At 37.6% G+C, this 24933-nt stretch overlaps 1 protein-coding gene and 1 long non-coding RNA gene across 6 annotated transcripts in view; one reads left to right on the forward strand and one right to left on the reverse strand.

The window, feature by feature from the left end:
• Positions 1–24933, reverse strand: part of aplp2 (amyloid beta (A4) precursor-like protein 2) — a 98631-nt gene that overhangs the window by 52577 nt on the left and 21121 nt on the right. The gene's annotated exons all lie outside the window — the stretch shown is intronic.
• LOC127416785 (uncharacterized) lies at positions 228–24801 on the forward strand. Its single transcript, XR_007893170.1, has 3 exons — positions 228–549; positions 22650–22869; positions 23675–24801. It is a non-coding gene; the product is annotated as an uncharacterized LOC127416785 (long non-coding RNA).

A 24933-nucleotide genomic window follows, 5' to 3' on the forward strand; every position in this document is an offset into this window, starting at 1 on the left:
AATGCATATATTTACAAATATGTCAACTTTTTAGAGTATAGGTGACCTCAAAGCTAACAGATATGGACTAAAAGCCACAACTCAGATTATGATTTTATAGGAACTTTGAAAACAACATCTCAGCATCTCTATTCTTATAAAGTATGATGTTTTCAATAATAAGGCATAACAACCGTAATGGGATAGTGTAAAGGGAGACATTATCTCTAAAAGCATTCCATGTAGCGCTAGTCATAGTTTGCCCCATCAAAAGGATTTTAATTTGATTTGGTTTGTTTTCTTATACATGCTTCATTACACAGAGAGTCATTTTATCCTGTATGTGTGTGTTCGTAGCACAGGGTCATGCCTCAGAATACACAGTGACCTTCCTGGAGGACTCTTTGAATCATTTAAAACACTCCGGGGACCAAACGAAAACGTCCGACAGCCTCTGAACACAATTTCCTGCTGATGGTTGAAGCTGATGATACCTGCTTCACTGCACAACTCATACCAGTGGGACTGAAGAGCAGCACTACTGCTAAACATTTACTGGCCAGAGCTCAGGTAAGTACAGAGGTTTCTTTATATGGCAGAGATGTGGGACACCACTGCTGAGATTTTTACTTGGTATGCTTGGAGTTCTCACAATGATGTTTGACATTAAGGTCACAGAGCAAGAAAATACAACAGGATGTTTCTGTTTCATTCAGTGATAGATGGATATATCAACCAGGGCTGATTAACATAAGTCATTTTACCTAATTTCAGTTCAGTTCAGTTTTTTTTTTTTTTTCCTAAAATGTTCTAAAATTTAAAATTGTAAAATGATTGAGGAAAAATTACAATACCTATCTATAAATGTTTATTTTAATTTAAAATGCACAACTGTGTGTACATCTTATTTGCTTTTATTAAATTGACTATCCAACCCATCCATCAATCTATTCAGCCATCTGTCCAGCCATCTGTCTATAATCTTTCCATCTACTGTATCTATCTGTCTATCCATCTATCCATCCATTTATCCATCTTTCCATCTAACCATCCTTCCATCTGTCCATTTATCCATCCATCCACCTATCCATTCATCTAACCATCCATCCATCCACCCACCCATCCATTCATCTAACAATCTATCCATTCATCCAACAGTCCATCCATCCATCCATCCACCCATCCAAACCGTCTATCCATCCATCCATCCCATACATATATCCAACCGTCCGCCCATCCATCCACCCATTTACCCATAAAATCATCCATCCATCCACCCATCTAGCCATATATCCAACCATCCGTCCATCCATCCATCCATCCACCCATTTATCCATCAAACCATCCATCCACCCATCTATCCATATATCCAACCGGCCGTGCTTCCATTCATCCATCCATCTATGTATCCAACCGTCCATCCATCATCCATCCGAACCATCCATTCATCCATCCATCCATATATCCAACCGTCTGCCCATCCATCCACCCATTTATCCAACTGTCCATCCATTCACCCGTTTATCCATCAAACCATCCATCCATCCATATCCAATCGTCCACCCATCCATCCACCCATTTATCCAAACCATCCACCCATCTATCCATATATCCAACCATCCATCCATCCATCCACCCACCCACCCATCTATCCATATATCCAACTGTCCATCCATCCATCCACCCACCCATCTATCCATATATCCAACTGTCCATCCATTCACCCATTTATCCATCAAACCATCCATCCATATCCAATCGTCCACCCATGCATCCACCCATTTATCCAAACCATCCACCCATCTATCCATATATCCAACCATCCATCCATATATCCAACTGTCCATCCATTCACCCATTTATCCATCAAACCATCCATCCATCCACCCATTTATCCAAACCATCCATATATCCAACCATCCATCAATCCATCCATCCATCCATCCAAACCATCCATCCAAACCATCCATCCATATATCAACCATCCATCCATCATCCATACACCCATTTATCCATCAAATCATCCATCCATCCACCTATTTATCCATTAAACATCCATCCATTTATCCAAACCATCTAACCATTCATCCATTTAACCATCTATCCATCTATCCATCCATAAATCCATCCATCGGCCCTCTATATGTCTGTTTTTCTATCAGCTCCAAAAGTATTTTGACAAGTCACACCTAAAATTTTAGTAATTTCAATAAATATTTTTCAAATGTAGGATTTGTTTTAAAGTAAGATTTAAAACAATATTTTCAAAAACCTTTTAAAATTTGTTGGGTTTTAACTTTTTTTATTTTGTTGGAAAACAAAAGATTTGCTCTTTAAAAAATAAAGACAAAATATCTGGGCCGTATTCCCAAAAAATCTTAAGGCTAAAAGTAGCTCCTAACGCAGAAATTTAGGAGCAACTCTTACCTCACACACACCTAATTTTAGGACTAGAAAATGTTTCATCTAAGAGTAATTCATTAAGTATTTTAACGCTAAAAGTAGCTCCTAAACCCAAGGCAGGTTAGAAGTCCCCCTGAGGACTTCTAAATCCATAAGAGTGACTCACAAATGATCCAAAACATGCCTTTTGTCGTCAATCCAAATCTTATATTATATTTGTTATATCTATTCTGCTATCTGTCTATGAGGAATTTGCTGAGAAATAGCGCTTCCCTGTCTACCAATCACTTTGAGGGATTTAAAAGAGCGCGCTCATAAAATGTGACGTCATCCATAGCAACGAGGTCAACTCCGCCTTACTCTTAAATTAAGATTTCCATAGTAAAACTTGATCAAAGCAGTTTTGAGAATAGCTTTTAAGCAAAAACTCTTAGCTAGGAACTCTTTGGAGAACTCCTAGTGGCAAGATAAAAATCTTTATGAATACTTCCTGGTTGTCAAACATACAGTAAGTGAAACATGTCTGTAGCTAATGTGATGAACTACACCTGTAGTTTAATTTGAGGGATACTGACTTCATCGGCCAACAGCACCCTGCTTTCCAAATAAAAGTATCAGCCATTAAAAAACCTACATCAGTCAATCATTAATTTCATCACAGTAAAATCCCAAAACCTGGCTTTACAATCTCAAATAAAATCCCCCATATCAATGAAACCAGTGAAGTTTCCCTCCCCTTGTCCCTCTCTATCCTTCCGGTAGCACAGACATGCTCTCGTTTACATTACCATGTTCCTCCTCTTTCCCTGAAACAGGAAGCAGCTACGCCCGGTCTGTCATTAAAGGTCTACACAAACAAGTTTCGATTGTGACAATAGTTAAAAGAGAATCGCTCGTACTTACAGTACCATTATGCTTTTAAAATGGGAACAAACTAACCTTTCATCAGTGAAATCGCAGGGCAATCAAAGGGGCGTGTAATATATCCAAACATCGTGTTTTCTGAAGGCAGATAAAGCCTGCAGTGGTGCGGGAGGTTGGGTCACGGCCCAGACATGTTGAACTCTTAGTGCAGATTAACATCTCAACGCACCAATAAGTTTGCTTTGTTTGACATCTTCACACAAACATACTTACAGGACAGAGAGCACTAATGGACCAGTCCTTGAGGTGAAATGCTAACTAAGTCTCATGTGCACCCACACATACACAGTGCTGAAAAGGGTTATCATTAATAAAACTATAATTTCATAAACATCTACATGAACTGAAATTAATGCAAAGTAAATGGAAAATTTTAAACAATAGAGCCACAGTTTTACACTTTTAGGTCAAATCAACCAACAAATGGCTTACTTATAGTCGACTGGGATACGTGAGAAAAAAAAATGAACTTTAAATTTTAAAAATTACACTGTTTTAAAACTGACAATATACTAAACTTAAATTGAATGCAAGTGTAGAATTAAAAATGACCTGAAAAATAATAAACTCTAATAACCTTGCTGACAACATGCACACACTCTTCAGTAACTTGTTTGTAAATCACTCAGTTTAACATCACAGGTCTAGTGAGAGACATTATATCTGCAATGTAATCTGCACAACTGTCACAATCTATAAACCCAGATGACCTGTTTCCCATGGCAACAGAATGGGGCGGATATGGTGGATGTTGGGACATGGCCAAGTGCTAGCACCCTAACCAAAACACACAACATACTGCCTTTAAAATGACAGAAGAATTGAGAGAAAGGGAAAAGCAATGCAGAGAAATAAAATAGACTGTAAAATGGAAGTAGTCCAAAGGAGGGCATGAAGACGCCTTAACAAACTGCACAGTCAATCAGCAGATAAGATGGCTTCATCTTTTCACAACACCTTCCTGCCTCGTTCCTTCCTATCGATTAATGTCTCTTGTACTCCTTTCCATCTTTCTCAGAATCGACCTACTGTACGTTTTCAATTACTTGAAGTTGAGAGACAAAAAAAGATGTAACAGACAACATCTGTAAGCTAACAGACATGGATGGTAAAAAACTCCCCATTGATTTGAAACGGTCTTTAAGGGGCCGGAACGGAACCAGTTTTTTCAGAACCGTTTTTTTTTTTTTTTTTTGGGAGGAAACAAATGGAACTGGGCCAGATTGGGTACTGGCTCTGGCACCGTGTCAGTGAAAAAGGTGTATAATTCCTCGTCTGTTTGTTGAATTTTCTTCCACCTGTCTCTACCCCCTGCATTTCTCATGTTTGGTCCATAAATACCAATTTGTTTTGTCCTTATGGCTGCTGAACACAAGGAAAGGAAAGAACAGGGTAAAAGAGATTAAAAAAAAAATAAAACCCAACAGAGATAGAGAGGGAACAAAATCATCTGGCTGAATGTCTACAGCAGGAGAGAGTAAGACAGGAGAAAAGATCAGAGAGGAAAGACTGAGGTGGAAGACGACAGAAACAGACCTGTAACAATGACCAGTGCATGAGCAAAAGTGGAAGGTCCATTTCAACAGCACTTAACTCTGAATGTCACACACAAACACACACACTCAAAGAAGGGCTCCGAGGGAGAATCAGAATCAGTACGTAAGCAAATGTTCCCAAGAGAATGTAGACGGCTTTGTGCCCTCTCTTCTCAAATGTGGGCACAAGTGTCACTTTAGAGACAATGCAGGACTCAAAAATTGGATTTTTTTCTTCTGTTGGCCCAGTAGTCCATTTGTACTTGTTTTACTGATACTTTCAACGGCATCACCCAGGGTCAGAAATTAAGGGGTCTCGAGGCAAAAATGCCACTGAAATTGACAAGTGTTCCCATAATTTTAAATGTTGGGTAAAAAAAAAAAAAAAAAAAAAAAAAGCCATCGTAATGAATTTCCCTGCTTTTTATTTGTAACATCTGAAATATTCTATTCTAGGCCTAGTTATACATTTTACCGATAGTTAATATTAATGATTCATGAATTATTTAACCTGAAAAGATGAAACACAGTAGACTGTTTTTATTTAGTTAAAAAAAAAAAAAAAAAATTCCCCTTATAAAAAGGTAAAATCTTTTTTTTTTTTTTTTTTTTTTTTACAAAAAATCCCCTGAGAATCAAATGCAATGGGCAAATATTGCCCCTTAATGGTAAAGTTAATTTCTGACACTGGCTTCTGACACCACCAAAAAATAAATAAAGGTATGCACAACCAATTGGAGTTGGGCACTGCATTTACAACACAAAATGCAGTAAACGAGGAAAAATGGCAAGTATCCACATATTGATATTACTGCCTAAAAATCCTTTATCAGGCAAAAACATTTAGCAAGAGGTTTTAAAGTTTAGAAAGAAATAGTATATTTTCTTTTCTTTTTTTTTTACGTGACAACTTATTAGGTTTTCAGTTTGCAATGTATCTCCATCACAGTTATACATTTAGAAATACTTTTGCTGGAAGACGATGGCATACAAAACAGTGATTTATTTATTATTTTCAACCCATTTTAAAAAGGTGCACTCAGTCATTATTTTCCCATTAAAAAAGTTTTATTCTTAAAAATAAATTAATTGTAATTTTGAAACATATGTATAAAATCATTAAGAGTTCATTAATATCAGTAAGCTTACAAAAGCAGTTTTATTCTACATAGGGCAGGGGGCTGCCATTTTAGAATCACATGAACAGCTGAACACTACTCGCTTAATCTCAGTAACCGTCTTGTTATTTGAAATTTTCACTCTTGGATTAATCATGGTTGATTGTGAATAGTGAATTTCTACAATGGCATCTGTAACTGAAAACTACTGATTTTGAATGAGGTTGCATCCACACCACTAGGTGTCACTGTAAGTCCAAGATGACATGAGCAAAAAGTTACTGAGTGCACCTTTAACTGATGATTCCAGAACTAATCGCAAATCATTCTCACAATTTTGACAATTTCTTTACCTTGGTGACAAGTTTATATCACCAGAATCCATGACAATGTTCAATACATCAGTACACCAAATGATATGGCATACAAACACATGTACACGATCAATGCAAGAAAGATGTAGTGACAACGCAGCACTGGCCCAATGGAGAAAGTGAAAGTTCAGTCAACTGTCTCCAAAATCTGTAGGGCTTTTCACACTGCGCTTAACCCCGGGTTATCTTCATTCGAAACCCTGCTTTTGACCCCGGGTAAAGCAATGTTTCACACTTGTAATTTTGAAAGGGGGTTAGCACCGCTTTTTACCCGGGGTTATAAAACCCTGCTCCGGAGCGGGGTTAACCCAGTATTGCGGTGCCAAATGTATACAGCGTTAAACTATGCAGTCTTAGAATGTTTTAGAAAGTTGTTTAGCAACAGACAACCAATCATATAATGCCTCAGTACTTACCTCATTAAACATTTATGCGCTTTGTGTAAATCACCGAAACTTTCACGCGCTGTTTACGTTATCCATATGAGGGAAACCAGTAAAGTGTCGAACAGTGTTGGCAAACGCGATAACTGCCGTGATGAAAACAAAGTATTCCATGTTTTCGTGGCATATTTCAGAAGATGAAAGACAAACAAAACTGATTTGCTTTTCACCGACATGGTTCAGGTGCAGGTTCCTGGGCCGGTGCGAATTCTCGAACTGTTCCGTGCATTTCCACTGTAGAAAAGGCCATTCCGGGGCCAAAAACCTGGTTCCGTAACAGCCCCAAAATCTTGCTGGTCTCTACGCAAGAACCTATTACGTCAGCGGACGGAGGGTGGGATAATGTTTCATCACCATGGTAAAGTTTTCCCAAACAACAACAGTAGCTACCGTCTGCAGTGAGGAGTACTTCTTCACTCTATAACAATAATACAAATTTTGAGTTTTTTTTAATTTATCAGACATCAAAAGCGTTCAGGTAACACGACAAAACGAGTGCTCTACTTGCGATACTTATAGGCATTTACAAAGATCCGGGACAAACTAGAGAGATCACGAAGGAAAAAAATACTCTACGAGAATGAAGATACAGCACAAAATGATGCACGCCGTCTTCAATCTGACAAATGACCAAATCATAAACAAACCGAAAAGCACTCAAGGGAGTACAGGGACCATAAGAAGGACATGAGCAAAAGCGATAGAGGACGGAGCAACGATGTTTTGGTCTCGGACACAGACCAGCCTGCTAACTAACCGGGGCATTGAATTCAGCCAGTAACGCTCGTGATAAACAGTGAATTGCCAGTGTCCTCTGCAACTGATCTCAGTCAGTTGTTATATTTGCCAACTTTGTTAGCTTTTCTTACATTGTTGTCATCATATTTTGTGCAATGTTTTGTTCTGTGAGGGGATTTTTGACCAGCTACTCACTAAGTTTGGAAGATCGCGGCTATCTTTTAAGTAAAATGGTGGGATTCTCAATCAATAATATTATATGCTATGGCAAAAAACCAAATACAACCATCTGCTACACCAATGTTAATAATGATTCCACTGTAACAGTTTACAGAACTTAGCAAGTTAAGCCATAGTTCATACAATATAATGTAATTACATTACCTGTCGTCTTTAGCGTAGATGTCGTCTCTGACAATCTTGAGCAATGTAATAATGATGGACTGCATTAATCCGTATGTTTAAATATGTCCTCAAAAACAAGAGTAAAAGCTGTATACAAACACACTGTAACACGCCATGTTTGTTTATGTTTGAAGTAGTCACGTGAAACTACCACGCAGACAGTAACCCGTTACGTCAGCGTTCGGCTCTTAGGTCAGTGGAAAAGCACGGCTGGTTTACAATAGGCTCCAGATTGTGAACCAGCGGAGCACAGGCCCAGCACAAGAACCATGGCAGTTTCGATGGAAAAGGGCTATTACTGGCCCGGGGCCCTCATTGTTGAGCCCACATTTACAAACTCTCACACACATATGCAGCCGCTGCATTTACAGAGTAAGTGGGCCAGAGATCTGGAATGAAACATGGGCACGCTAATGAGAGAGAAACAGATTTGGAAATTGGAGTCAATAGTGGACAAACATGAACAACAGACACTTGAACAGAAAATGTGCCCTAATTCCAGCAAATATGACGTCACTTACCACAAACACACTCTATCTTCATTATTTCTTCTCCCTTCCTCTTTTATATTTGTTCAGACACACACACACACACACACACACACACACACAGACACACTCTGCTTGCTCTGTATGGAAATGTAACAGCAGTGCTGGAGACAAGCTTCCTGTTATGTCTTCTCTATATTATGGTTATTTTCACACAGACCTGAGAAAATACTCCCCATTCAAATCCATCTTGAAATGCAGAACACAACCACATGTAAAAAAAAAAAATCACTGTTGGGGGGAGAGATATAACTGATTAAATAATGTTTTGTTAAATCTGCAGATTAATTTGCAATTTTACTCTGCACTGTTGGTTTTTTTGGATATTTATTCCCTAAAGTGACTTTGCTCTGTGTTTTACTAAATAAAGTGGTTACTGAATTCAGAACATAGCACAGTATCTTATTGTTTAATAACTGCATTAGTATAATCACTTACACACCTACAGAGCTGTTCAGCTGTGATGTCAATTTGCAGGCGAACCCAGAAGGCTAATTCGCCATGGGTTCCCTCAGGAATTTCCAATGGGTTTTTATAATGGTGTTTTTCAATTTATGAGTAAAATAAGGTCTGTGATAAACATTACTTGAAGATTCTTAATTTTGTTCTGCAACATAAATTACACACATTCATAGCCCAAACGTGAATTTTGAAGCCGCCTTGTTTGTAAAAAATGTATGTTGCTAACAAGTTGCTAAATAAGGACTACAAATACTACAAGCATGTGAGTGGACGTGCCTGATGAAAAGGACAGCCGTTGTAGTCCTTATTTAGCAACTAGTTAGCAAAATAATTTTTTACAATCATGGTAGCTTCAAAATTCACATATAGGGTATGACTGTGTGTAATTTAGGTTTTAGAACAAAACCAAGTAACTTCAAGTAATGTTTATTACAGACATTATTGTAGGGCTTTACTGGTTGTTTAGATCAGTGTTACTATCAGAAATAATTAATAATTATTTCTGTAGTTATTAATCAATATTTAAATTAATTAATTGGATCTAACTCATTAAAACCTCATATAGGACTCCAGTAAATGTAGTGTGCTATGTTTAGGAGCAAGTTTGTTTATTAGCAATAATTAATAATTATCAAAGATAATTATTAATTATTAAAATCAATAGAACATTGATGAGAATCAATGTTAGCTTTTTTTTTAATCCTTTAAAATCAACACTTATCAATTGTTAACATCGATGAAACATTAAAATTAACACTAGCTTACTGATCATTCTAATTCAGTCAAAGATAATTATCAATTATCAAAAATCAATAGAATATTAATAAGGATTAACATTGACGGGGCACCACCCTGAAATCAGGGACTAATAACCGAATATTAAAACAGTCTCAATATTAGATTGTTTTCTTAGGAAAATCGACATCCGAAGAATATCGATTTTCGAATAAAAAAAAACAATGAATGAAGGTTTGAATCCGAGCACTGACATCCCGTCAGCACGACACAGGCGTATGCAAAACAAACCAAAACACTTCTCTTTGTAATATAAACAAAGTTTATTTATGCAGTAATAATTAATAATTAATACAATGCAGTCAATAAACGTCCGACTTACAACTACAAACTAAACAGTGATATGATTAGATATGGAAATAAAAAGAATCCTATAACACATAAGATGTGTGTGTATCAGTGTGTGTGTGTCAGTGTGGTTAGTGAGAGAGAGAGAGAGAGAGAGATTATTAAGTGACAGCACGAAAGCTGATTTCGCGATAGCTGGAGATAAAGCAGCCGCGTTCATCACTCAGAGACGCGGTTTTACGAGCGGGGCTCGTAAAAGTCCCTTGTTATTTGACTCTTTAATGGATGAACTCAGTTGCTGTCTCACCCGCGATGGCGAAAATGCACAACAGTCCAATCTGGTTGGACCACAATACAGCAAAACAAATTCGTGATAATTAATACCCTGAGTATTAATAATGAGCGGACATGGCGGTCCGTAAACTGTACAAGCAAAAACCTTGAAACACAAGAATAACACGCTATAATATTCTATCTCTGCCCAGACGTAACCTCTTACTTGAATCGCATGAGGACACAGGTAGAATGTGTTTTCCTCCGTCCTTTAACTCTGACCCGGTTTCTTGAGGCTTGTGTGATGACGAGAGCCGTTTCCTCGCGCTGTCGGCGGCCGGTACGGCTGTTGATTCTCAGAGGGCGGTACGGCTGTTGATTCTCGGCGGGCTGGCGGAGAACTCAGAAATGTCGACTTGATTGAAGATGGAAGAGAAATCTTTAATCTCTTCACTTCTGTAGGCCAATGGATGAAGATGCGAATTGCTCGGCGGTCTCCTTCGGATCCGTTAGAGTGTTCGGTTGAACACAGAGTAATCTCAACTCGTCCAGCGAGATGGAGATTGTATGGCTACAGTTTCAAGTCGGACATTACTTCCTTATGCCACGAGGTTACACCGGAGAGCAGCAAAAAGCTACGTCCGTATTCGGTGAACGAAGTAGCCGGAAGCAACTTTGGAAGCATTTTCAGAATTATTTGAAGTCCGGATGATGTCATGTTTGAGGGACGTTCTGTTGTGTGCCTCATCCAATAGGAGTTGAGTGCTCGATCCTTTAGTGGGCAAGGCTTCATGGATCTGTAGTCTGTTTAGGACTTCCTTTGTTTGATTTTGGCACGATTTTATCAGTAAGATTTATGACTTAGAAGGAGGGGGCTTGAGGAATGTTTTTTATGACTGTTAGGCCTGCCTTTGTCTTCTATCTGAATACATGAGGCCCAACATTATTTTACTCATAAATCCAAAACTGCCATTATTAAAACCCATAGAAAAATCCTGAGGGAACCCAGGGCTTGAAAAAACTAATTCTCTTTCAGGTTTTTGGACTATAACCTGAACTGCTATATACTTTATGAAAAGTTATTTTTAAGTACTGCATATACGCACAGGAACTTTTAGCTAGGACACAGTCTGATGTCTGAAAACACCACCGCAGGTCTGATTCCCCTCTGTGTATGTGTGGCCTCTTGTTTTCTATTTTAAACGATGAGCAAATTAACCAGCAGGCTCCAAACACAGTGCAAACACCTCAGCCTGGACAGAAACACAACAAGCTCTCCAAAAAAACACAACCATACTCGAATGCCCATGCAATGCAGGAACCCAAACATGCTCTAATTCAGCCTTTACAACGTCTGCCCATCTGTGGGCCACTTTTAAACCCGCTTGTTTGTCTGGGCACAGCAGGGGTGACGTGAACCACACCAAACAAGGCCGGACTGGTCCACTCCTGTAAATTACAGTTACGAACTGTTCCTGAAATCTCTTGTTACCACAGACACCTGTCTGTGCCAATCGGGACGAAAATATAGATGTAAAATACACAAAACATGAGGGTGGGGAGAAGCTCTAAATTTTAAGTGGGAGTTTTGCAAAAACAAATACATGGAAAAAAGCAGGATGAAAATCCATGACGTGTGACCCTGAGAAGGAATGCCTAACCGTGGTTAAGATGGTTAAATCCACTGCTCTCGTTGCACGAGTGTTGTTAATGTTACAGGGACACTGCGATTACTGTAAACGTTATAGATTAGGAAGTAAAGTGATAGCGAGCTGACAAAAATCAAAGCCAGACAGCAAAGACAAAAGACATTTGCCTATCTGCTTTGAATATGTCCTTTTCAAAAGGTTTCGCAGTACGTTCCTGTCTCCTGACATTTAAATGAGGCGAATCTCACATTTTTATGCAAACAGACATAGTAAGGGGCAAACAACCACCCGTTTTTACACAAACTTGACCATAGACAAAAGATGTAGGTGGAACTTCACAACCACCCCATGTCCTGCAACCTCACTGTTGGTGTTCCCAAGCGTCACTACATTTGAGGCTTGATCTCATGAAAATTACGTGACTTGCGGCAACATTTTTGCAAAATTATATTATGTGGTTCCTTACACGTTTTGTGACAGTTCTGAGGTGAAATATCAACTGTGTGGCGCAAAATGAGTTTTCTCCCAAACAGATGAGATTTTTGTTAAGGTTTATACTGTACATTTTAAATCAACAAATCAGAGCATGGAATCCTACACCCAGTACTGTGTAGTAACACAGATTACATGTAATCTGGATTACGTAATCATATTACAAAAATCAAGTGCATGAAATTCGATTAAATTACATTTTAAAATACTCACAATCAGATTACGGTTACTTTTATAGATTACATATTAATCAGGCAAAGGCAGTAAATTATTTATTGATCCCATGAAAATTTGTTTTAGATATTTTACATTTTTCCTTCTAAATCAGCCGACATCTGATATAAATTCAGTAAATTTGCGAGTGTTTTCAAATGGAGGGGGGAGGTGAGTTTATTTCCATCTTTGCATCACAGATTATAGGAAACTGAATTAAAAGCAGAAGGCAATAAATAAAAATAAACAGCATCAAAAATAAATAAATGTATTTTAAAAGTCAGTTATAATATACATAAAACATCACAAAAACATTTATCAACCTAATTCATTATTAAAGAGTCTAATGGCAGCTGCAAGAGTTCCATGTCATAGACGTTCAATTCTGATACTTGATACTACCAACAAGCCATCATTACACTGCAGATTGAGTGGTAATCCATACAGAAATGCAGAACCGACTGCATTAGTGCTGTAAAGTTTAGTACTCGGCTTTAAACATGTACATGATTGCGCTTCGGCTATGACTTTTGAGTTTTTTGTGACGTTGATTCACAAATATAATTGTTCTGATCTGTTACCACACACATTGATATGCCAAAATTGCTGGAGTAAGAATATTTTAAGTGTTTTATTTTACAAAAGCATTTTAATTCTCATATTTTGATCCATTAATTCAGTTTTTTACTTTACATTTAAACAACATTGTGTCAAAATGGTACAAGCTTATCCTACTCAAATGCATGGGACATCAAATAAACAAGAATTAGGTCAGAAGTAATCCAAAAATATTCCAAAAGCAATTAGATTAGATTACCTTAAAATGTAATCCAAGATATTACATTACTGACTACAACTTTAGTCCTGTAATTTGTATTTAGTACCAGATTACAATTCATTAGTACTTCGCACTAACCGATAGATAGGAAAAAGTGTGATGCAAAACGCAATTGCTGAAGCAACCACACCATTTTGTGGTGCTTCTATGACACTTTCAGCTCACGTGTCGACTAGCGTGCTCTTCAGGACTTCACTCCAGCTACCGCACAATTTGATGGTGTAATGTAATGCATATGTTAAAATATTTAGCTTTACAAGTAATTTTGCAAAAAATTTATGGTAACGTTGTTACTGGATGTAATATACGTAAAAACTGTATATATATATTTAAACAATTACATTTTGCACTTTTCTGCGTAATACTAAATTCAAGCACACAATTATGACGACGCATGTCAAGCTAGATTGACAGAGAAAATAAATGAATGAATACATAAAATCACATGAATTTGGGTCACATTGAACTGTGGTGCTGAAGTGACTACCATACAAAATCACAATGAAGGGAAAAAGGGTTAGAGGATTGTGAAACTAATCACAAGGATGATGATATATATGACTTTGAAAGCATCATTCCTCCAATCACTCCCTCTACTGCAGTGTGACTCAGTGTTCCTCAAACCCTGCTGGAATGAGACGTTATTACATTATGGCTGACAGTGAATAGTGAATTACTGCAATGGCATCAGTACCTGAAAACTATTGTGTTTGAATGATGCTACATCCATGCCACTAGGTGTCAGTGTGAATCCAAGACGACATACATAAAAACTACTGCATAGGAAAACAAAATGTCCAACAGTGAAATTGTAACAACAAAAGAGGCATTTATTATAAAGATAGCACAAGCACACTTCTCCACCAAAACATTTCATAAAAAAAAAGTTGAAAAAGTTTTAAAAGATGAAGCGATTATACTGTTCAAAATGAAGACAAAAAGTATCTAAACAGGACTTGAACAAGTGAACTTGAGCGGAACTAAAAATCACCTTGGGAATAGATGGCTGACACTGCAAAAATGGCTCGCAAAAGTACTGACAAAAGTTCTAGCATCATTGTATGCAGATGCCACCTGCTTTGATATTTTGCCACCTAATGCAATACAATTCATACATTTTTAAGCCAAGTTTAGGAGTCCAAATACTTTTTGGGGTCACTGTATATACATACATACACACACACAACACGCAAACACATAATAATAATTATAATTTTATAATTTTCTTTATTTATCACACATTATACATTTGCACATATACAGTGAAATTCTTCTTTTCCACATATCCCAGCTAGGCTGGGGTCAGAGTGCAGGGTCAGCCATGATACAGCGCCCCTGGAGCAGATAGGGTCAAGGGCCTTGCTCAAGGGCCCAACAGTGGCATCTTGGTGGTGCTGGGGCTTGAACCCCTGACCTTCTGATCAGTAACCCAGAGCCTTAACCGCTGAGCTACCACTGCCCCTAAAAGTAACATGCACAAATACTAAGATACCTCAAGAAATCATCTCTCTTTGTCCCCTGGAATACTTGGCCAATATCACAGGAAACACAAAACCCTCTCTACAGGAGTGTGAACCAGTTCAGTGTGATGCATGACATTCTCATGGACAGCTGAACTCACAAGTGTGTGTTTTTGTGAGTTTTAGTGTGTGTGTGAGCTCTTGAGTGTTGGAGTGTCTCTCTCTACGGTTCATTAGCCTTAGTCCTTCATCACAGGAGGTCTGAGAGTACACCTTTGTGACCACACACACACACAGACACACATACTGTAGACAGAGTGGAAAAGTACAAGAGGAAAAGATCTAGAATATAAAAGCATTGCAAAAGCAGTGCAAAGCTCCACAAGCCACATGATCTGTAATCTCAGCATTATTCTCAGAAATAACTGTTCACACAATACAATACTTGATTTTATTCAGGGCGACACTCATGGTTTGGGTGAAACTATATTGTCCATAAAATTGCTGTTGTGAAATGAGTTGTTTTCTTAAACATGTCTAACAAATGCATGTGAGAGAGACCCAGACCAAAAAAGTCGCCTACAAGGCAGCATTTTTAGGCACTCTGGACAACAAAGGCTGTTCCAAAGAAACACTGTACTGCCTTCTAGGATGTTTTGGCCACATTCTCAGGCAGCATCACAAATATCTTTGTGGGTGAAGGCAATCCATGAATGCAATGCGATAAGCTCATCCAAAAAATCATCCAGTTGAGAAATGTTGATTATAAATATACTTGCATTTTAATTTGGAGAAGTACTGACAAAAAAAATTGTAATGAATAAAATGGTGCATTTTACCCAATATTTGTGTGCACTATGTATTCTGTGCTTATTAGAGTATCAAGTTTTAAGCTTAGCAACATGCTAAGTGTATTGGAATTAACTGAGACTCAAATCTCCTGTGTGCATCACAAGAGCAGAGTCGTTGTGTCTCAAAGAATTGCTGTCTATGAAGAATGATCCAAATCAGTCACTTCTAAAGTTCCATAATGGTTAGAACGATGCTGTCTTAGAAGGTAGCTGCCTATGTAGGCAGATGACAGCAATGCATCTCACTAGGGTTTGGAACAGAGAAAGAGAGTCTCTGTGCTAGGAGGGACCCATGTGTTCTCGAGCACTGGTTCTGTCGAAATGACTTGTTCAAATGTCCTTCCTCATCTCTATGGAAACACCTCACAGGCATCTCAGCTATTCGCACTCAAAGACAGATAGAAGAGTGGGAGGGAGCGAGAGAGAATTCGGTAATGTGAGGACGTATCTGGCAGGCTTCAAGAACATAATTACAGCTGTAATTCCTAAAAACTCAAACAAGCGACGACGGCAAAAATTTCCAGCACAAAATTATCATGGAAACACACGCCATCTGGAAATGCGGCAGGTACATGCAAACAAACCAAATAGACACTAAGGCCCGAAACATACACAAAACCTCGGTTTGCAGTTTCCTAACATCGTTTTCCAAAGTATGTGATCATAGAGAGTGTTTTCAAAGTCTTCATTTTCAATGGCAGAAACCACTGTTCCAGTGTGGATAAGAGGCGTAAACAGCTAAATCAATGCATTTTCAAACGAAAACCGATTAGTGTGGATTTGGCCTTAATTTCACGGTTGCGTTCCAAAATGTATCAGAACGCAATTAATAAAGGCCGCTATGGGGAGAATTAGAGTAACCCACAGTCAATTCCCTTTTAGGTCAACTTTTCTCATTCCTTGGTCACAGTTTGAAAAGATTCTTGTTGGAATAGTTTAAGTTTGTTAAACTGTCCACATTCATAGCTACCTACCAGAATAATAACACATCTAATTTAATGGCAAAGAGATTTGAAGTTAACTCTATCGTCCCCTTGAGTACTGAGGATTGTTATTGCTAGATTAATGCAAGAAAGCACAGAGTATGTACAATGGAACTGTGCGCTTGCAATGTGCTGGCCAAACATTAGAATATGTGCATTTGTGTACTTGCATTGAGTGTGTTTTTGGCCGTATAGTCTGCCCACAATCATCGTAGATACATCAACGCAGTATACAGTAGATAACTGTTATAAGCTAATGTCTTCTCCGTGAAACAGCTGTCCACTCACCTCAAGGAGGGACAATAATTTCACCCTGTGCTTTTTATACAGAGCTGTTCGAGTGATGAGGGGCTTTCAGAGGTCATGAATCGTGGGTCATGCTCCTACCAGCATGCTCAGCGATCCAGGTCTGAAGCAGAGTAGACCACAGAGGTCAGAGTAGAGAGTAGTAGGTAGTAATAGACAATATTTACTTTGCCCAGACCTCGGAAAGAGCAGGACAATATGGCTGCTTAGAGAAAACTCTGCCACGCAAAGGGTGGTGGTTATTTCACACGGTAAAAGAACAGTTTTTGTATGTGCTGTCTGCGCTCTATTAGCACCGCATTCAAGGAATTACGCAGATCAAGCAACAGTGCAAACGCGACCACAAAATCTGTGTTGAACACAATTTGCGCGGGTCAGATCGGAGCACTGCATAGTGAAGGATACAGCAGGCCACCGATATTTGACACACTCTGCTGGGACTGTACTGCATCACTCCACTACTGTAATCTGGACACCTGAATCATCTCTTTAACTAGCCGAAAGTGTGCTTGCTATGCCAGGTTATCCGTAGAACACTGTTCTATATCACTTGATCAATATTTGATGAATTATTGCTGCCATGATCAATAGGAAATGTACACAAGCATCTCATTTGAATAACATTTCGTTTACTGCCTACTTTCCTCAGGCCATAATAGTGCAATGTTAATTGCGGCAGGAAAATAACACCACATTTGTGAATGAATCGCTTTCTATAATTATCTATTTGCATAAAAAGTAGTCGTGTTTGCGCTGAAATGAAAGACAGTGACTTAATGTAAATTCTCGAGATGCAATGTTATTTCAGCACTGACTGTGTCTGCTTAAACTAGATTGCGAGTTTAGTGAATAAAATCCATGTTTGTGATCTGAAACATAACGCCCAAAAGTGGCGCAACTTTTTAGTGACTTCGCCCCTTAGTGAGCTGCTTCTGTCTACCCTCTACATAGGCAGCTGCCTTTTAAGATAGCATCCTTACCATGATGTAACCTCAAAAATGATTGATTTAGAAAACTCGACACATGCAGCAACACAGCAAGCCACACAAATAGTGCTCCTTACATGAAGCATACAAAAGTTGATTCACAATTGATTTCAATGCAGTTTGAAGTTAGCATGTTGCTAAGCTAATAATGCAACGTTCTAATAGGCACAACGATACAAAAACAAATACCAGGTTAAGTAGTCCATTTTTAATTTAATTTAACTTTATGGATACATTTCCATGTTTAGTTAAATGTTTGTGTCTCCCGCCTTGTTCACCAATTTAGATTAAATTACAGAGCTTTTTGCAATACATTCAAGGACTGCCTTCTCCGTGAAGGATACACATGATGTTTACTTAGATTTTGGTTGTAGGTATCTTAGAAATCAGTACACTTATTAGCATTATGCTGCTTAGCATTATGGAACCGCCTTCACGTCAAGGATGCACATATGATGCCTTAAAATGCTGTCTATCACTAGGTTTTGGAAGAGCTTGTGTGTGTGATGTGTCTACTTTGAGCAATGGCACAGTAAAGTACTCCTGTGCAATAAAATGATTGTGTGATGGCTGAGGAGACAGCAGTTGGAAGTGCAAGTGCACACTGCTCTATTCCAAAACCTAGTAAGCCGCTGTGACAGACCTCTGCCTTTCTTATGGAGGAGGAAGCGGGAGCCGGGTAAACAATCCAAAATGTAAGACTTTTATTAAAACACTTTTCAGTGTGACACAAAATAAAATTGCTTTTCAGCACACCATCCTCGACCCACACACACACAGCTCCGTGTCTCTCTCTCTCACTGTTGCCTTTTCCCCAAACGCGGAACACGCACGTCAACTCTGCTGCGTGCGTCTCTCTCTCTCTCCACTGTGGCCCTGGCTGCGGCTTTATCTCTCGCACGCCAACACCACAACCGGCAACAGCTGCAAGAGATAATTTTCCCCAGGTGTCCATCCCAGCCTTGCTCCGCAACGTCTTCGCTTGACCACGCCCTGCTCGCCACAGCAGTTTTAATGAACCAGTCTGGCCATTCTCTGTTGACCTCTCTCATCAACAAGGCATTTCCATCCAAAAAACTGCCCCTCACTGGATGTTTTTTTGTTTTTGGCACCATTCAGAGTAAATTCAAAATTGTTGTGTGTGAAAATCCCAGGAGATCAGCAGTTACAGAAATCCTCAAACCAGCCCATCTGGCACCAACAATCATGCCACGGTCCAAAGCACTAAGATAACATTTTTCCCCATTCTGATGTTGATGTGAACATTAACTGAAGCTCCTGACCCATATCTGCATTATTTTATGCACTTCACTGCTGCCACACGATTGGCTGATTAGATAATTGCATGGATGGCTGTTGGTGCCAGATGGGCTGGTTTGAGTATTTCTGTAACTGCTGATCTCCTGGGATTTTCACACACAACAGTCTCTAGTATTTACTCAGAATGGTGCCAAAAACAAAAAACATCCAGTGAGGGGCAGTTCTGCAGATGGAAATGCCTTGTTGATGAGAGAGGTCAACAGAGAATGGCCAGACTGGTATGAACTGACAAAGGGTTGGCACTATTTTGGCAGCACGAGAGGGACCTACAAAATATTAGGCAGGTAGTTTTAATGTTGTGACCGATCGTCATACAGTACTGTGCAAAAATTTTAGGCATTGCCCCCACAAAGCCCCCACTGAACATCGAGTCAGTCAGGGATTACATGAAGAGACAGAAACAATTAGTTTCCATCCACTTTTCACGCTATTTTGTTATCAACAAAGTGAAAATGCGTAAAAAAAAAAAAATTGCGAAATTTGCCGTCTTCTTCCTGTTTCCATTCAAATGGCCTTTTATCCATTTATCCAATTTCCCCTCCAAGATGTCCCTTATTTTTTTTCCACTGAAGTTTTGGTAAAATGGAGAGAGTATTGAGACAATTCATTGAAATTAGCCAGCTTACTGTCATTTTAATTTCACAAATAAAAGCATCAGAAGATGAGGAATTGCAATCAAAAGGGAGCAGTTGCCCTTCTGATAGGACTGTAATATTGGTCCTGATGTTGCGCCTATCGCAGGTTGTCACCGGTTCCATCCCGAAAGTGAATCATCATTGCCCTGTTCAAGCTGGAAACCTGCACCAAGTAGTGGGGGAAACTTTCAGTCTTAGTATAAGGACCATCCATTCATGTGTATATGCGGTGCGCACAGATATTAAAGAAAAACTGATGCAGTGTAATATCAGGGTTTACATATGATACATTCCTGATATTCAATAGGCTATTTTGAACAATCATCTAATCTAAAGCATTGCCATCTCAACTGCATTATGTCCCGCATATTTGTCCCAGCAACTTTTAACGACCAACTGAACTTGATTATAATCTAAAATTAATTTTCTGAAGAAGCTCAGCAAATGCGATCCGAGGTAAAGAGGCTTAGATTTAAAATATTTAAATGTTTTAAAATGTTCAAAAGCTCATTTTCTGAAAGTGAACTCAGCATTGGACAAATATTTCTGATAGTTTATAATCTTGAAGTGTCGAAAATGTCATTTAGCTGACTTTATTCGTCTACAGAACAGGGTAAAGCTAATTTAAGTTTGTGTAAAGAAAAGGCATATATAGGTCTAAAAATATAATTTTTCTCATTTGGTAATTTTTTTTTTTTTAAATGTTTTTTTTTCGTTTGGTTATTTATTTAATTTAATACAGGAAATTTTGCCGGCTTCAAAAGTAAGCTAAACAATAATTTTATAGAATTGGGCTATATGTTAGTGTTGCAAAAAAGAACACTGATGTTTTTCTCCTAGTATTGTGTATTTAAAACATCTTTGTGCACAGAAATTATATGTTTTTTGTATTGTGGACTAATTCCGTGACTGCCGACTATTATTTTGAATGGTGTGTAAAAGCAACTTTAATAAATAAACGGATGTCTACCGCGACCAAATTAATCGCAAACAGTGGCCATGCATTTGTTCTCCATGCACTTGTTGATGTGTATGATACGAGATATTTGTGTTGGCACTCCTGGAAGTGTCTTGTTTCAGCATTGGATCCATATGCCGTTAAGATCGATCCATAATCATGTACAATAAATTGGCTTTCAAGGATGTATAGTGTCGTCATGATTAACACAGGGTAATGATTGAGGTAAATTCTGTCATGTGACATTTTTGCGTTAATGCCAATTTTCTCGACAAAAAGTGTTTGCAAACCAGTTTTTCACAACATTTGAAGTATCGACAGAGTTTATGTGCTAGAGTTAAATGGAAAACGATTATGTCGACAATTTACTTATTATTATTATTATGAAGATAATTTACGTTTCCATCGGCTTTATTTTAATGCGCTAAACCTTTTTCGCATTAAAATAAAGCTGATGGAAACATAGTTATTGAGACAGCCTAAATAGATATGCTTTATTTTAATGCGCTAAAACTTTTTTCACAAAAATCCTTGGATGGAAACAAAGTTATTGAGACAGCCTAAATAGATAGAAGAACTTTGGTGAATTCTCCAAGAAGCTTGGAACATCCTATCTGCCAACAACCAAGAAAAACTGTGTCCAGGTGTACCTGGAGAATTGGTGCTGTTTTAAAGGCAAAGGTGGCCACACCAAATATTGATTTAACTTTTTTATGTTTACTGGACTTTGTATGACATTAAGTGATAAATTAAAACTATTTATGGCATTATTTTTGAAGACATCCTCACTATGCAACATTTTTCACAAGTGCATAAAACTTTTGCACAGTACTGTGTGTGTGTGTGTGTGTGTGTGTGTGTGTGTATATATATATACACACACACACACACACACACACACACACACACACACACACACACATATATACATATACATACACACACACACACACACGTTTTCATATATATGAAAGGTTATATGAGATTAGTTTGTTTATAGAGATGTAATAAAATGTCAAATGTGTCTGAAACAAAATAATTCACTTTTCTGAAGTGGTTATTTTGAGTAAGCATCATAATTTGTTATTTTAAAAAGCATCTTGCTGTCTAAAAATTATTTATATTAGTTGACAAATTGTTAAATAGTTAAGACTATAACTATTGGCCCAGTATCTACACGATATCATTTTAAACCCGCTAGGGACCTTTTACCCTAAGTGAGGGTAAAAGGCTCCTTCACCACCATTTTTTTTTTTACTTAATTTTAATCGAAACAATCTTCCGTTACTATTTCTTTTCATGCAAATTATGTTGCTCCAATATTAAATAAAAATAAATCATTTTTTTTTACCTTGATACATTTTGTGACCAGAAAAAAGCAACATTTCCTTAAGGGGTGCCTTTAGCCAATAGGAGTACCTATGCAAAATTGTACATTTTATTTTCATATTTCATTTTTGATGCTTTTAATCACATTTTAGATTGTGTACAAAGGCAAACATTTCACATGCTATCAATTTATATGATGTCATGAATTTGTATTTTTAATAATGATACAAGCTGTTGTCACAGTTTGAAATTTCATACAAATTGAAAGATTGGAAAAAAGGTTGGAACCTAATGAAAACAGAATTCATAATTATTAGAGGTCAACCCATATATTGTTTTTGCAGATTAATCGGCACTGATTACAGATTTCTGGAACTATCGGTTATCTGCAAAAACCCACAACAATAGTTTTTCCCCGTTGCGTCCGGTGCTGGAGAAGCTGGGAAGGGTCCACCCTCTAGTGGCGAAATAAAATCTACCACTTCACTGATGCCTTGTGGTGTTTGTTTTGACATGGGAGACTACACTCTGCATGGAGCAGACCACTTCATCAACGTCGAAAATGTATGTATACAGTACACTACAGTACACATTATCATATCATTATAAAGTTAATTAATTTCTTGGCTAGATGCTGCATTAGTAGAGAACAGCAATATGTTTGCCGACAAGGCTGAGAGAAAGCTAATAATAAAGACAAAAATACACGCAAGTCCTACTCAAATGTTTAAATGTCACGATTGATACCATCTATTACCATCTATTTGTACTAGTTTATATCCAGCTGGTCACATTTATGCATTCATTAGCCAACTAAGTTGCATATTTAAAGCTAGTGACGTGAGAAAGCAAATTAATATCTTCATGCAGCCGAGAGAAACGTATAAACAAATCAGAAACGCATCTGATTTCAATAATAAAAAAAATAAATTATCCTCACTGTAATACAATGACTTCAGATTGATCACATTCTTGCGCTAAAAAAGGCTAGACACAGCACAACAAATACAGTTTAACATAAAGCAGGTGTCTCAATATGCTTTTAAAGATCTTTTTAATTAGACACATCATCTAAAAAACAGCGTTCCTGCACGAGACACTGAATAAGTAAAAACAAAGGGAAACAAAGAAATTCGTCTAGCGCGCATTTACAAAACAAATGGATGGTTGCAAAAGCGTTCGGTGTGAACAGCCCCTTACAGTTGGTGGAGGTCTTTGGCCGTTGCGTTTGCTCTCTTATAAGTATTTCTCAGATTAAGCAATGAGTTGTTTAAATGCTTTGTCAGGAAAAATTTTCAACTTGGAAAAGTGTGTGTCTCGAGATCCTCACGTTCGGTTCCAGTCTGTTGTGTTTCATCTGTTTGAACAGCCCCTCGCCTGGACTCATAGTCTGAGCCGCTTCACCACCGAGTACAGCCGAATACTACTGCTATCTGTGAATATCGCTACTCTACATACAACTGTACTGAATAAAAAACAATGTGGTATTTCACTGTTATTATGAAGCTCGAGTCTGGAGAAGTAGGAATCAATGCAAGTGTAACACCATGTGAACTGTCTATTGAAGCGTTTTCCCCCTCATTTTACTTGAGAATATGGACCAACTAAAACTTTATTTATTTGATGCACATCAGTTGAAAATGAAATGCTCTTTTTTTTTTTTTTTTTTTTTTTTTTTAACAGCCAGGATAGGAATGTTCTATGCAATAATCTAATAGTGCTGAATGGTTTATGTATTTATTGTGTCCTCTAGTGGACCAAGGAAACAACGTAAATGTAAAAATCAGCTGACTTTAAAATTTGAATATCAGTTCATTTGTATTAATATTTATATAATTGTTTCATTTAAAAAGTACAATACATTTTCATGGTTCAGTCATTACTGTTTATTTTTGTAATAAAGTTCAGCACTATTTTACTTTGAGTGTTATTTTTTCATTCAGTATCAATTTTAAAAACTATCGGTAGATTAATCATTATTGGCAGGTACTGCCCAACTTAGTTATCGGTAAAATCCACTATCAGTCAACCTCTAATAATTATATAATAAAAATAAGAATTTGAAGTGCTACTGCATCAAAAATGCTATGTAAAAAAAAAAAGAAAAAAAAAAAAGAATTACCAAACCCTTGCATAGGTTTGTTAAAGATTTGTATGTGAAATTCTTTCATATTTACAGTGTTTTCTGAAGTTAATATATTTAATAATGTATGATTGTACCTTTAAATATTCATGTATTTACACATTTATTACTCTTACTACATTACATTTTGTTGAATGTTTTTATATGCACGTGTGCGATTTACATTGAGTTTACATTGATATGTATAACAAGCACTAAATTGGTACTGTCTCTTTAAGAGAAGTGTTTACAGTTGAATAAGCACAGCACACATTAATAAGAGATAAGTTTCATGCTTGTTTTTCCCCTCATCTGTGCAATCTATGATTAGAAATAATGTTTCTTTTTATCTTTTTGATCACCAACTGACTGTAAATAACAAAGGATATTAAAAGAGACATGAAATGAAAATGGGCTGCATGGGTCTCATCTTTGAATACAAAATACACAGAATTCAGCAAAGGGAAACTTTGATTTGTATAATGTGACATGATTGTACATATTCT

This window comes from Myxocyprinus asiaticus, chromosome 26 (genome assembly GCF_019703515.2).
Source record: "Myxocyprinus asiaticus isolate MX2 ecotype Aquarium Trade chromosome 26, UBuf_Myxa_2, whole genome shotgun sequence".
In the NCBI taxonomy this organism is placed as follows: Eukaryota; Metazoa; Chordata; class Actinopteri; order Cypriniformes; family Catostomidae; genus Myxocyprinus; species Myxocyprinus asiaticus.